The sequence below is a fragment of the Pseudorca crassidens genome, chromosome X, assembly GCF_039906515.1.
Source record: "Pseudorca crassidens isolate mPseCra1 chromosome X, mPseCra1.hap1, whole genome shotgun sequence".
Taxonomy (NCBI): domain Eukaryota; kingdom Metazoa; phylum Chordata; class Mammalia; order Artiodactyla; family Delphinidae; genus Pseudorca; species Pseudorca crassidens.
The window spans coordinates 80,833,238-80,847,300 of NC_090317.1; positions in this window are offsets into that span (position 1 = coordinate 80,833,238).

Below are 14,063 nucleotides of genomic sequence, written 5' to 3' on the forward strand. Positions count from 1 at the left end.
TCTTCTCTAATTTATCTTTAGAACAAATGGACTCTAAATCAATTTTAAGTAATAAAATCCAGTTGCTAGGGCTTCCATGGTGGTGCAGTGGTTGACAGTCTGCCTACCGATGCAGGGGACACGACTGCGTGCCCTGGTCCAGGAAGAATCCACATGCCACAGAGCAGTTGGGCCCATGAGCCATGGCCACTGAGCCCGTGCGTCCGGAGCCTGTGGTTTGCAACAGGAGAGGCCACCACTGTGAGAGGCCGTGTACCACAAAAAAAGAAAAATAAAATAAAAATCCATTTCCTAGCATTGCCAATAATTTACATTTTATTCATTATTATACATTAATAAATTTATGTTAAATGTGTTCTGTATATGCTTCCTTTGCAGCATATCTATATATATATATATAGCCATAATGAAATTTTATGCAGTGTGAATATTTTTCTATCGTCCAAACATTTTAAAGATATGAATATTCTCAACAGTTTGACTTTCATTCCTTTCCATATTTACATACTCAAATTTTATAACTTTTAATAAAATATTTCAGCACTGAATTATGCATCTACTGTGTGCAATCTTTTAATTTGCCTGCTTCTGCTACTTTATAGACGTAACCTAATTGTTTTTTTCTCAATGTTCTCTTCCTCAGAAATATTTCTACTATTATCTTATTCTTTTTCATGGACAACTAGAGCAGACACTTTTGGCCTAACAGCTCTCCTCCCCTTCTATGCTTTTAGGGCAGCAATACTTCTAGCCTCCTCTGCAGCAAGGGGTTGCTACAGAATACAATACTGAGTAGTCACATATAAATAGAAATTGTTTAGTGTGGCTCACAAGAAAGTGTTTTAAAAGAGGGCAGAGCCAAGAGTCTGTGGTAAAACCATCTATTTCACTGGCTTGCAAGAACAGTATTTATATCAGAGAAATCAGCAAATGCTACAAATCAGGGACATCCCCATTCAACCCCTTCTCCAAATGTAGCTTAATGTAGCTAATAAGCATATCATTGAGGCAGACTCTTAGCAGTTGCCTCTTGCTCTTCTCATTCTTTCTTCCTAAAATTCAAATAGTTATATAAGAGGCAAAATAATCAGTTGTGGCTATCTAATGGCATAATGGAATTGCCGTAAGAACCTTGGATTGCCTACTTACAAAATTTTTGTTAGGTGAAAAAATTAAAAACACTACTTTATGTAAGCCAATTTTACTATGCATTTTACTGCAATTACATACAATTCTAATAAATATAAAAACTTATTTTTTCAGATGATGTATGTTTCCTCTAAAGCAAATTTTCTGGACAATATTTAGAGAATTATTATCTCACACATGAATTAGTGGCTGAAAGGAACATCAACAAAGAATTGGTGAGATTTGATAGCTAGAACCCACTTTGATAACACATTGAATGATATGATGAAACTCTTTTATAAGAGTGTAGATTTCACATGGAAATTTACTGAGCATGTGAGCATGTAGGACTCAGCCAAAATACCTTATGGTACAAACAACTTCATAATAGAAATATGGAATGAAATTGCTATTCCATCATACCATGCCATCTGACCCACATTTCCTGGTAAAACTATTCCCAACCTTCCACAACATTTACAAACAGCCAAAAATATGTAAAAATCACAGAATACCAAACTGACTGGCAATGAAAATTTTGCAGAAATCTGGAGGGAATTTCCATTACTCACAGAAACAATGGATTTAGAATGTGAAGCAGATTAGTAGCTCTTGCAGAGTATACTGCTAAGATTATAGCAAAGAGATTCATCTAAAAGACAGTATAGTGAAGGTACATCCAACTTCCCTGGTTACCCAGTGGTTAAGAATCTGCCTGCCAGTGCAGTGGACACGTGTTCAGTCCCTGGTCTGGAAAGATCACACATGCCCGGAGCAACTAAGCCCGTGTGCCACAGCTACTGAGCCTGTGCTCTAGAGCCCATGAGCCACAACTGCTAAGCCCACGACCACAACTACTGAAGTCCACGCTCCTACAGCTACTGCACAGCAAAAAACGAAGCCACCACAATAAGAATCCCGTGCACCACAACGAAGAGAAGCCCTCACTCGCTACAACTAGAGAAAACCAACATGCAGCAAAAAAAGACGCAACACAGCCAAAAATAAATACATAATATAAATAAATTTATTTAAGAAATAAAAGAACCTATATCCTTCTTGTATTGTATGGGTAAGAACAGGGATACCCAACTCCCAGGCCACACGGCCTGTTAGGAACATGGCTGCACAGCAGGAGGTGAGCAGTGGGCAAGAGAGCGAAACTTCATCTGTCACTCCCCATCGCTCTGCATCTCTCTCACTACTGCCTGAAACATCACTTGCATTATCAACTGAACCATCCCTTCCAACCCCAACTTTCCTGTCTGTGGAAAAGTTGCCTTCCGCGAAACCAGTCCCTGGTGCCAAAAAGTTTGGGGACCACTTGTGTAGAAATACAACTTTGTCCTATTCATAAAACTGTTATTGTAAATAAAAAGATAATGAATTAAAATTTAGGAATATAGTAGCTATTTAGTAAATTAACTAATATAAAAATACTCCAAGTTTGGCTTAGATAAACTTTGTACAATAGATAAATGCATTTTGTCATTTGATTTATAAATCTACATTGTGTGTATCAGTGCTCACCACCTTATTATATTGTTTTTTTATACAAAATATTCAGTGCTTAAAAAGAATATCTTCAAACAAACAAAATCCCAGGACCAGGTAGCTTCACAGGTGAATTTATGAAATATTTAGAGATGAGCTAAAACACCTATCCTTCTCAAATTCTCACAAAATACAGCATAAGTAGGAACACTCCCAAACTCATTCTATGAGGCTTACATCACCCAGATACCAAAAACAGAAAAAGATATCACAAAATAAAAACTACAGGCCAATATCACGGATGAATATAGATGCAAAAATCCTCAACTAAATACTAGCAAAAAGAATCCAACAGCACGTTACAAAGATCATGCACCATGACCAAGTGGTATTTATCCCTGGAGTGGAAGGATTCTTCAGTATACGCAAAGCAATCAATGTGTTACCGCATATTAACAAACTGAAGGATAAAAACCATATGATAATCTCAATAAAAGCAGGAAAACATGGTGACACAATTCAGCACACATTGATGATAAAAACTGTCCAGAAAGTAGGCATAGAGGGAACTTACCTCAACATAATAAATGCCATATATGGCAAACCCACAGCCAACATTGTTCTCCTGGTAAAAAATTGAAACTGTTACCATTAAGGTCAGGAACAAGACAAGGCTGCTCATTCTAACCACTATTATTCAACATAGTTTTGGAAGTTTTAGCCACAGCAATCAGACAAGAAAAAGAAATAAAAGGAATCCAAACCAGAAAAGAAGTAAAACAGTCACTGTTTGCAGATGACATGATACTATACATAGAGAATCCGAAGGATGCTACCAGAATACTTCGAGAGCTAATCAATGAATTTGGTAAAGTAGAAGTATACAAAATTAAGGCACAGATATCACTTGCATTCCTATACATGAATGAAGGAAAATCTGAAAGAGAACATAAGGAAACACTTGCATTTACCATTGCAACAAAAAGAAGAAAATTCCTAAGAACAAACCTATCTAAGGAGAAAAAATTCCTGTATGCAGAAAACCATAAGACACTGATGAAAGAAATTAAAGATGATACACACACATGGGGAGATATACCATGTTCTTGGGTCGGAAGAATCAACATTGTGAAAATGTATATACTACCCAAAACAATCTACGGATTCAATGAAATCCTTATCAAATTACAAATTGTAGTTTTCACAGAAGTAAAACAAAATATTTCAAAATTTGTATGAAAACACAAAAGACCCGATACCCAAAGCAATTTTCAGAAAGAAAAATGGAGCTGAAGTATTCAGGCACCCTGACTTCAAACTGTACTACAAAGCTACAGTAATCAAGGCAGTATGGTGCTGGTACAAAAACTGAAATATAGAGCAATGGAACACAGTAGAAAGCGCAGAGATACATCCACACAATAAGGTCAACTTATCTTCGATGAAAGAGGCAAGAATATACAATGTATTAAAGACAGCCTATTCAATAACCAGTGCTGGGAAAACAGGGCAGCTAACTGTAAAAGAATGAAATTAGAACACTCCCTAACCCTGTACACAAAAATAAACTCAATATGGATTAAAGAAATAAATGTAAGGACAGACACTATGAAACACTTAGAGGAAAACATAGGCAGAACAATCGATGACATAAATCACAGGAAGATCCATTATGACACAGAAATGGAAATTTTAAAATAATTGTGACACAATGACCCTTAAAATATTTTGCACAGCAAAGGAAACCATAAACAAATGAAAAGGCAACCCTCAGAATGGGAGAAAATATTTTCCAATGTAGCAACTCACAGAAGACTAATCTCCAAAATATACAAGCAGATCATGCAGCTCAATATCATAAAAACAAAGAAGCTAATCCAAAAATGGAGAGAAGACCTAAACAGACATGTCTCCAAAGAAGGTATACAGATTTCCAACAAACACATGAAAGAATGCTCAACATCATTAATCATTAGAGAAATGCAAATCAAAATTACAATGAGATACCTTTTCTCACTGGTCAGAATGACTTTCATGAAAAAAATCTAGAAACTATAAATGCTGGAGAGGGTGTGGAGAAGAGGGAACTCTCTTGCACTGTTGGTGGGAATGTAAATTGATACAGCCACTATGGAGAACAGTAGGGAGGTTCCTTAAAAAACTACAAATAGAACTACCATATGACCCAGCAATCCCACTACTGGACATATACACTGAGAATGCCATAATTCAAAAACAGTCATGTACCAAAATATTATTGCATCTCTACTTACAATAGCCAGGATATGGAAGCAACCTAAGTGACCATCAGCAGATGAATGGATAAGGAAGATTTGGCACATACATACAATGTAATATTACTCAGCCATAAAAAGAAACGGAATTGAGTTATTTGAGGTGAGTTGGATGAATCTAGAGTCTGTCATAAAGAGTGTAGTAAGTCAGAAAAAGAAAAACAAATACCGTATGCTAACACATATATATGGAATATACGAAAAAAAATGGTCATGAAGAACCTAAGGGTAAGACGGGGATATAAACACAGACCTACTGAGCATGACTTGAGTATATGGGGATGGGGAGGGATAGGTTGTGATGAGGTGAGAGTGTGGCATGGACATATATACACTACCAAGCGTAAAGTATATATCTAGTGGGAAGCAGCCGCGTAGAACAGGGAAAACAGCTAAGAGGTGTGGGACTGCCTATAGGGTTGGGGTAGGGAGGGTGGTAGGGAGGGAGATGCGGGAGGGAAGAGATATGGGAACATGTGTATATGTATAAATGATTCAGTTTGTTATAAAGCAGAAATTAACACACCACTGAAAAGCAATTATACTCCAATAAAGAAGTTAAAAAAAACACAAAATTATCCATACAGTCCATTAGCATAAATAATTTAGTTTTCTTTAGATGTATAATGACAAATATGTATGGCATGAGTCCAAAATCATACAAGAGACAGTGTCTCTTGCCTTTACTATTAAATGAAAAGATTTCTCTTGGCCTATCAGCTGCTTTCCAACTCACTTGGCCTCTTATCAATCCAGAACTTCAGCACACCACTAATATCCTCTCAGCTTTCATTTATTCATTCAACATTTATTTTCAACCATTTACTATAATTTCAGGAATTTTATAGATATTGGGACTATAATTCTAAAAAGACATAATATCTCACTTTTAGAAACTGGAGTCAATCACAATTGTCAGAAGGAAGTTGAGGAGAATATGATAACATAGAAGCATAATCATTTTCAATTTTTGCTGTGGAATTACCTATTATAGATATATCTGTCTATAGATAAACAAAGAAGGTGATCTGTCATCATGCGAGGCATGATGCAGTTACAAATGTGTACTTCATTTTCTTCTATGATTTTACACTTGAGGGAAAACAAATTTTAACAATTTTATTAACTGAGGAATTAGTGTTTAAGCATTCAATGATTCTCAAATTAGTTAATTTATGGGCAACAGGGTTCTTCAGCTCCTCCTTGCAGTAGAATTTGGTAAGATACCATCATTTAAATGATGTTTATTGACTATCTTCCCCAATAGACTAAAAGATGTCTTGACACAATTGCGTAGCACACAGTAGATGTTAATTAGAAAATGAATAATATAATAGATTTTAGAAAGCATTAAAACAATGATCCAGATAAAATGAACTGATGAATCTTCTTGACTCCATCTCAGAGCCAGGGAAAAATTATTCTCATAGTTATTGCTTGGAATTCCAATGGAATAGAAAAAGCAACAATTTCTGAACTTGGAATATACATATTTTCTTCCCTAATTTATTTTTAGAACAAATGAACTCTAATTCAATTTTACGTGAAAAATCTATTTCCTAGGGCTTCCCTGGTGGTGCTGTGGTTGACAGTCCCCCTACCGATGCAGAGGACATGGGTTTCTGTCCCAGTCCAGGAAGACCCCACATGCCACAGAGCAGCTGGGTCCGTGAGCCATGGCCACTGAGCTTGCACGTCCGGAGCCTGTGCTCCTCAACAGGAGAAGCCACAACAGTGTGTGGACCACGTAACCCCCCCCAAAAAAATAATAAAATAAAACCATTTTCTACCATTGCCACTAATTTACATTTTATACATTATTAGACACTAATAAATTTATGTTAAATATGTTCTGTATATGCTTCCTTTGAAGCATATATGCTTCATATATATATATATATATAGCCATAATGAAATTTTATGCAATGAGAATATTTTTCTGTCATCCAAACATTTTAAAGATATGAATATTTTCAGCAGTTTTACTTTTATTCCTTTACATATTTACAGACTCAAATTTAATAACTTTTTAATAAAATATTTCAGCACTGAATTATGCATCTACTGTGTACAATCTTTCAATTTGCCTGCTTCTGCTACTTTATAGAAGTAGCCTAATTTATTTTTTCTAAATATTCTGTTCCTCAGAAATATTTCTAATATTACTTTATTATTTTTCATGGACAATTATGGGAGAAACTTTTGGCCTAACAGCTATTCTCCCCTTCTCTGATTTTAGGGCAGTACTAATTTCTAGGCTCCTGTGTAGCATGAGATTGCTACAGAATACAATTCTGAGTAATCAGATATAAAAAGAAATTGTTTAGTGTGGCTCCCAAGAAAGTGCTTTAGAAGAGGGCAGAACAAAGAGTCTGTGGTAAAACCATCTATTTAACTGGCTTGCGAGAACAGTATTTATATCAACGTAATCAGCAAATGCTATAAATCAGGGACATCCCCAACCCACTACCACTCCAAATGTAGCTTAATATAACTAATAAACATATCATTGAGGCAGACTCTTAGCATTTGCCTCTTGCACTTCCCATTTTTTCTTCCTAAAATTCAAATAGTAATATAGGAGGCAAAATAATTAGTTGTGGCTATCTAATGGCATAATGGTACTGCCGTAACAGCCATGGATTGCCTACTTAAAAATTTTTGTTAAGTGAAAAAATTAAAAACACTACTTTATATAAGCCACTGACACTATGCATATTGATGCAATTAGATACAATTCTAATAAATATAAAAAAACTTCTTTTTGCAGACAATGTATGTTTCTTATAAAGCAAAATTTCTGAAAAATATTTAGAAAAACATTATCTCACACATGAATAAGTGGTTGAAAGGAACATCAACAAAATGTTAGTGAGTTTTGATACCTAGAACCCACTTTGATAACAATCAGAATGATACGATGAAACTCTTTAATAAGAGTGTAGATTTCACATGGAAGTTTTCTGAGCATATCAGCACGTAGGACTCACCCAAAATATCTTATGGTACAAACAACTTCGTAATAGAAATGTGGAATGAAATTTCTAATCCATCATACAATGCCATCTGACCCTCCTTTCCTGGTAAAACTACTCCCAACCTCACACAAAAATTTACAAACAGCCAAAAATTTGTAAAAAGCACAGAATACTAAACTGACTGACAATGAACATTTTGCAGAAATCTGGAGGGAATTTCCATTACTCACACGAACAATGGATTTAGAACATGAAGCAGATTAGTAGCTCTTGCAGGGTATACTGCTAAAAGTAGAGCAAAGTGATTCTTCTAAAAGACAGTATAAAGAAGCTACATCCAACTTCCCTGGTGACACAGTGGTTAAGAATCTGCCTGCCAGTGCAGTGGACATGGGTTTGATCCCTGGTCCGGGAAGAACCCACATGCCATATATCAACTAAGCCCGTGTGCCACAGCTACTGTGCCTGCGCTCTAGAGCCCATGAGCCACAACTACTATGCCCATGTGCCACAACTACTGAAGTCCACCCACGTAGAGCTGGTGCTCAGCAAGAAAAGAAGCAACCACAATGAGAAGCCGTGCACCACAACAAAGAGTAGCCCCCACTCGCTGCTACTAGAGAAAGCCCACATGCAGAAACAAAGACCCAATGCAGCAAAAATAAATTAAAAAATTTATTTAAAAAATAAGAGAACCTACATCCTTCTTGTATTGTGTGGTTTAGAACAGGGATACCCAACTCCCAGGCCACAAGGACTGATAAAAACCTAGCTGCACAGCAGGAGGTGAGCAGTGGGCAAGAGAGCGAAACTTCATCTGCCGCTCCCCATTGCTCCCCATCACTCACATTACTGCCTGAATCATCACTTGCATTATCACCTGAACGATCTCTTCCTACCCCACCTTTCCTGTCTGGAAAAAATTGTCTTCCACGAAACCAGTCCCTGTTGCCAAAATGGTTGGGGACCACTGGTGTAGAAATGCAACTTTGTACTATTCAGAAAACTGGTATTGTAAATAAAATACAAAATAATGACTTAAAATTTAGGAATATAGTAGCTATTTAGTAACTTAACTAATATTAAAATACTCCAAGTTTGGCTTAGGAAAATTTTGTACAATAGATAAATGCATTTTGTCATTTGATTTATAAATCTACCTTGTGTGATTTTGTGCTAACCACCTTATTATATTGTTTTCCTTTATATAAGTATTCAGTGCTTAAAAATCACATCTTCAAACAAACAAAATCCCAGTATCAGGTAGCTTCACAGGCGAATTCTATGACACAATTAGAGAAGAGCTAACACCTATCATTCTCAAATTCTCACAAAATACAGCATAAGTAGGAACACTCCCAAACTCATTCTATGAGGCCAACATCACCCTGATACCAAAACCAGACAGAGATATCAGAAAAAAAAAGAAAGTTACAGTCCAATATCTCGGATGAATATAGATGCAAAAATCCTCAACTAAATACTAACAAAAAGAACCAAACAGTACGTTAAAAAGATCATGCACCATGATCAAGTGTTTTTTATCCCAAGAATGCAAGGATCCTTCAATATACACAAAGCAAAGAAGGTGATACACCATATTAACAAAGTGAAGGATGAAAACCATATGATAATCTCAATAGAAGCAGAAAAACCTGGTGACAAGATTCAACACAAATTGATGATAAAAACCGTCCAGAATGCAGGCATAGAGGGAACTTACCTCAACATAATAAATGCCATATATGACAAACCCACAGCCAACATCATTCTCCATGGTGAAAACTTGAAACCATTACCACTAAGATCAGGAACAACACAAAGCTGTTCATTCTAAGCAATACTATTCAACATAGTTTTGGAAGTTTAAGCCACAGCAATCAGACAAGAAAAAGAAATAAAAGGAATCTCAATTAGGAAAGAAGTAAAACTTTCACTGTTTGTAGATGACATGATATTATACATAGAGCATCTGAAACATGCTACCAGAAAACTATGAGAGCTAATCCATGAATTTGGTAAAGTAGCAGTATACAAAATTAAGGCACAGAAATCATTTGCATTCCTGTACATTAATGAAGAAAAATCTGAAAGAGAACATAAGGAAACACTCCCATTTACCAATACAACAAAAAGAAGAAAATTCTTAGGAACAAACCTACCTAAGGACACAAAAGTCCTGTATGCAGAAAACCAAGAGACACTGATGAAAGATATTAAAGATGGTACACACACATGAAGAGATATACCATGTTCCTGGGTTGGAAGAATCAATATTGTGAAAATGAATATACTACCCAAAGCAATCTACAGACTCAATGCAATCCCTATCAAACTGAAAATTGAGCTTTTCACAGAACTAAAACAAAAATTTCAAAATTTGTATGAAAACACAAAAGACCTGATAGCCAAAGCAATTCTGAGAAAGAAAAATGGAGCTTGAGGTTTCATGCTCCCTGACTTCTGATTATACTACAAAGCCACAGTAAAGAAAACAGTATTGTACTGGAACAAAAACTGAAAAATAGAGCAATGGAACAGAATAGAAAGCCCAGAGATACACCAAAACAATAAGGTCCTCTTATCTTCGATGAAAGGGGCAAGAATATACAATGCATTAAAGACAGGCTATTCAACAACTAGTGCTGGGAAAACAGGATAGCTATGTGTAAAAGAATGAAATAAGAACACTCTCTAACACTGTACACAAAAATAAACTGAATATGGATTAAAGAACTAAATGTAAGGCCAGACACTATGAAACTCTTAGAGGAAAACATAGGCAGAACAATACATGACATAAATCACAGCAAGATCCATTATGGCCCAGAAATGGAAATAGAATAAAAATTGTGACACAATGAATATTAAAATATTTTGCACAGCAAATGAAACCATAAACCAGATGAAAAGACAACCCTCAGCATGGAGAAAATATTTTCAAATGATGCAACTCACAGAAGTCTACTCTCCGAAATATACAAGCATATCATGCAGCTCAATATCAAAAAAACAAACAAGCCAATCCAAAAAGGGCAGAAGACCTAAGCAGGCATGTCTCAAAAGAAGGTATACAGATTGCCAACAAACACATGAAGGAGTGCTCAACATCATTAATCATTAGAGAAATACAAATCAAAACTAAAATGAGATATCATCTCACACCGCTCAGAATGGTTTTCATCCAAAAATCTAGAAACAATAAAGGCTGGAGAGGGTGTGGAGAAATGGGAACCCTCTTGCACTGTTGGTGGGAATGTAAACTGACACAGCCACTATGGGGAACAGTATGGAACTTCCTTCAAAAACTACAAAAAGAACTACCATGCGACCCAGCAATCCCACTACTGGGCATAAACCCTGAGAAAACCATAATTCAAAACGAGTCATGTACCAGAATATTCACTAGAACTCTATTTACAAGAGCCAGGATATGGAATAAACCAAAGTGTGCATCAGCAGGTGAGTGGATAAAGAAGATGTGACACATATATACAATGGAATATTACTCAGCCAAAAAAGAATCAAAATTGAGTTACTTGTGGTGAGATGGATGGATCTAGAGTCTGTCATAAAGAGTGAAGTAAGTCAGAAAGAGAAAAACAAACACCGTATGCTAACACATATAAATGGAATCTAAGAAAAAAAACAACTTCATGAAGAACCTAGGGGTAAGACGGGAATAAAAACACAGACCGACTAGAGCATGGACTTGAGCATATGAGGAGGGGTAGGGGTCGGCTGTGATGAAGTGAGAGAGAGGCATGGATATATATACACTATATACACTATATATACACTACCAAGCGTAAAGTGGATAGCTAGTGGGAAGTAGCTGTGTAGCACAAGGTGGTGTTCAGCCGCCTACAGTGGTGGGATAGGGCGGGTGGGAGGGAAGGAGACACAGGAGGGAAGAGATATGGGGACATGTGTATATGTATAACTGATTCACTTTGTTATAAAGCAAAAACTAACAAATCGTTGTAAAGCAATTATACTCCAATAAAGATGTTAAAAAACCCAAAATTATCCATAGAGTCCATTAGCATAAATAATTAAGTTTTCATTAGATGTATAATGACAAATATGTATGGCATGAGTCCAAAATCATACTAGAGTCAATGTCTCTTGCCTTTACTATTTATTGAATAGCTTTTTCTTGGCCTATCAGCTGCTTTCCAACTCACTTCGCCTTTTATCAATCCAGAACTTCAGCACACCACTGATATCCTCTCAGCATTTCATTTATTCATTCAAAATTTATTTTCAACCATTTACTATTATTTCAGGAATTTTATAGATAATGGCACTATAATATTAAAAAGACATAATATTTCACTTTTAGAAACTGGAATCAATCCAAATTGTCAGAAGAAACTTGAGGAGAATATGATAATAACATAAAAGCATAATCATTTGCAACTTTTGCTGTGGAATTACCTATTATAGATATATCTGGCTATAGATAAAGAAAGAAGGTGAACTGTCATCATGGGAGGCATGATGCAGTTACAAACGTGTACTTCATTTTCTTCTATGACTTTACACTTGAGGGGAAACAATTTTTAACAATTTTATTAACTGAGGAATTAATTAATTTTTCATCTTTCAATGATTCTCAAATTAGATTAGTTTATGGGCAATACAGTTCCTCAGCTCCTCCTTGCAGTGGAAGTTGGTAAGAATTTCATATTTGAAATGATTATTATTGACTATCTTCCCCAATAGACTAAAAGATGTCTTGACACAATTGCCTAACACACAGTAGATTTTAATTAGAAAATGAATAATAGAATAGATTTTAGAAACCATTAAAACAATGATCCAGACAAAATGAATCCATGAATCTTCTTGACTCCATCTTAGAGTCAGGGAAAAATTATTCTTGTAGTTATTGCTTAGAATTCTAATGGAATAGAAAAAGCAAAATTTTCTGTAATTGGAATATACATATTTTATTCCCTAATTTATTTTTAGAAGAAATGGACTGTAATTCAATTTTAAGTGAAAAAATCCATTTTTTAGGGATTGCCTGGTGGTGCAGTGGTTGAGACTCTGCTTACCGATACAGGGGACGTGGGTTCGTGCCCCAGTTCGGGAAGATCCCACATGGCGCGGAGCGGCAGGTCCCGTGAGACATCACCGCTGAGCCTGAATATACGGAGCCTGTGTCCTCAACAGGAGAGTCCACAAGAGTGAGAGGCCTGTATACCGCAAAAAAAAAAAAAAAAAAGAAAGAAATCCATTTGCTTGCATTGCCACTAATTTAAAATTTATACATTATTAGACATTAATAAATTTATGTTAAATATGTTCTGTATATGCTTCCTTTGAAGCATATATATAAGTATATATATATATATCGATAATGAAATTTTATGCAATGAAATATTTTTCTATCGTCCAAATATTTTAGAGATATGAATATTTTCAGCAGTTTGACTTTCATTTCTTTACATATTTACACACTCAAATTTAATAAATTTTCAATAAAATATTTCAGCACTGAATTATGCATCTACTGTGTGCAATCTTTCAATTTGCCTGCTTCTGCTACTTTATATAAGTAACCTAATTTATTTTTCTGAATATTCTCTTCCTCAGAAATATTTCTAATATTATTTTATTGCTTTTCATGGACAACTATAGCAGACACTTTGGACCTGACAGCTATTCTCCCCTTCCCTGATTTTACATCAGTAATAATTTCTAGCCTCCTCTGTAGCAAGGGGTTGCTACAGAATACAATTCTGAGTAATCAGATATAAATAGAAATTGTTTAGTGTGGCTCCAAAGTAAGTGTTTTAAAAGAGGACAGAGCCAAGACTCTGTTGTAAAACCTTCTATTACACTGGCTTTCAAGGACAGTATTCATATAAATGAAATCAGCAAAGGCTACAAATCAGGGACATCCCCATTCTACCCCCTCTCCAAATGTAGCTTAATGTAGCTAATAAGCATATCATTGAGGCAGACTCTTAGCAATTGCCTCTTGCCCTTCTCACTCTTTCTTCCTAAAATTCAAATAGTTATATAAGAGGCAAAATAATCAGTTGTGGCTATCTAATGGCATAATGGAACTGCCGTAAGAACCTTGGATTGCCTACTTACAAAATTTTTGTTAGGTGAAAACATTAAAAACACTAATTTACACAAGGCACTGTCACTA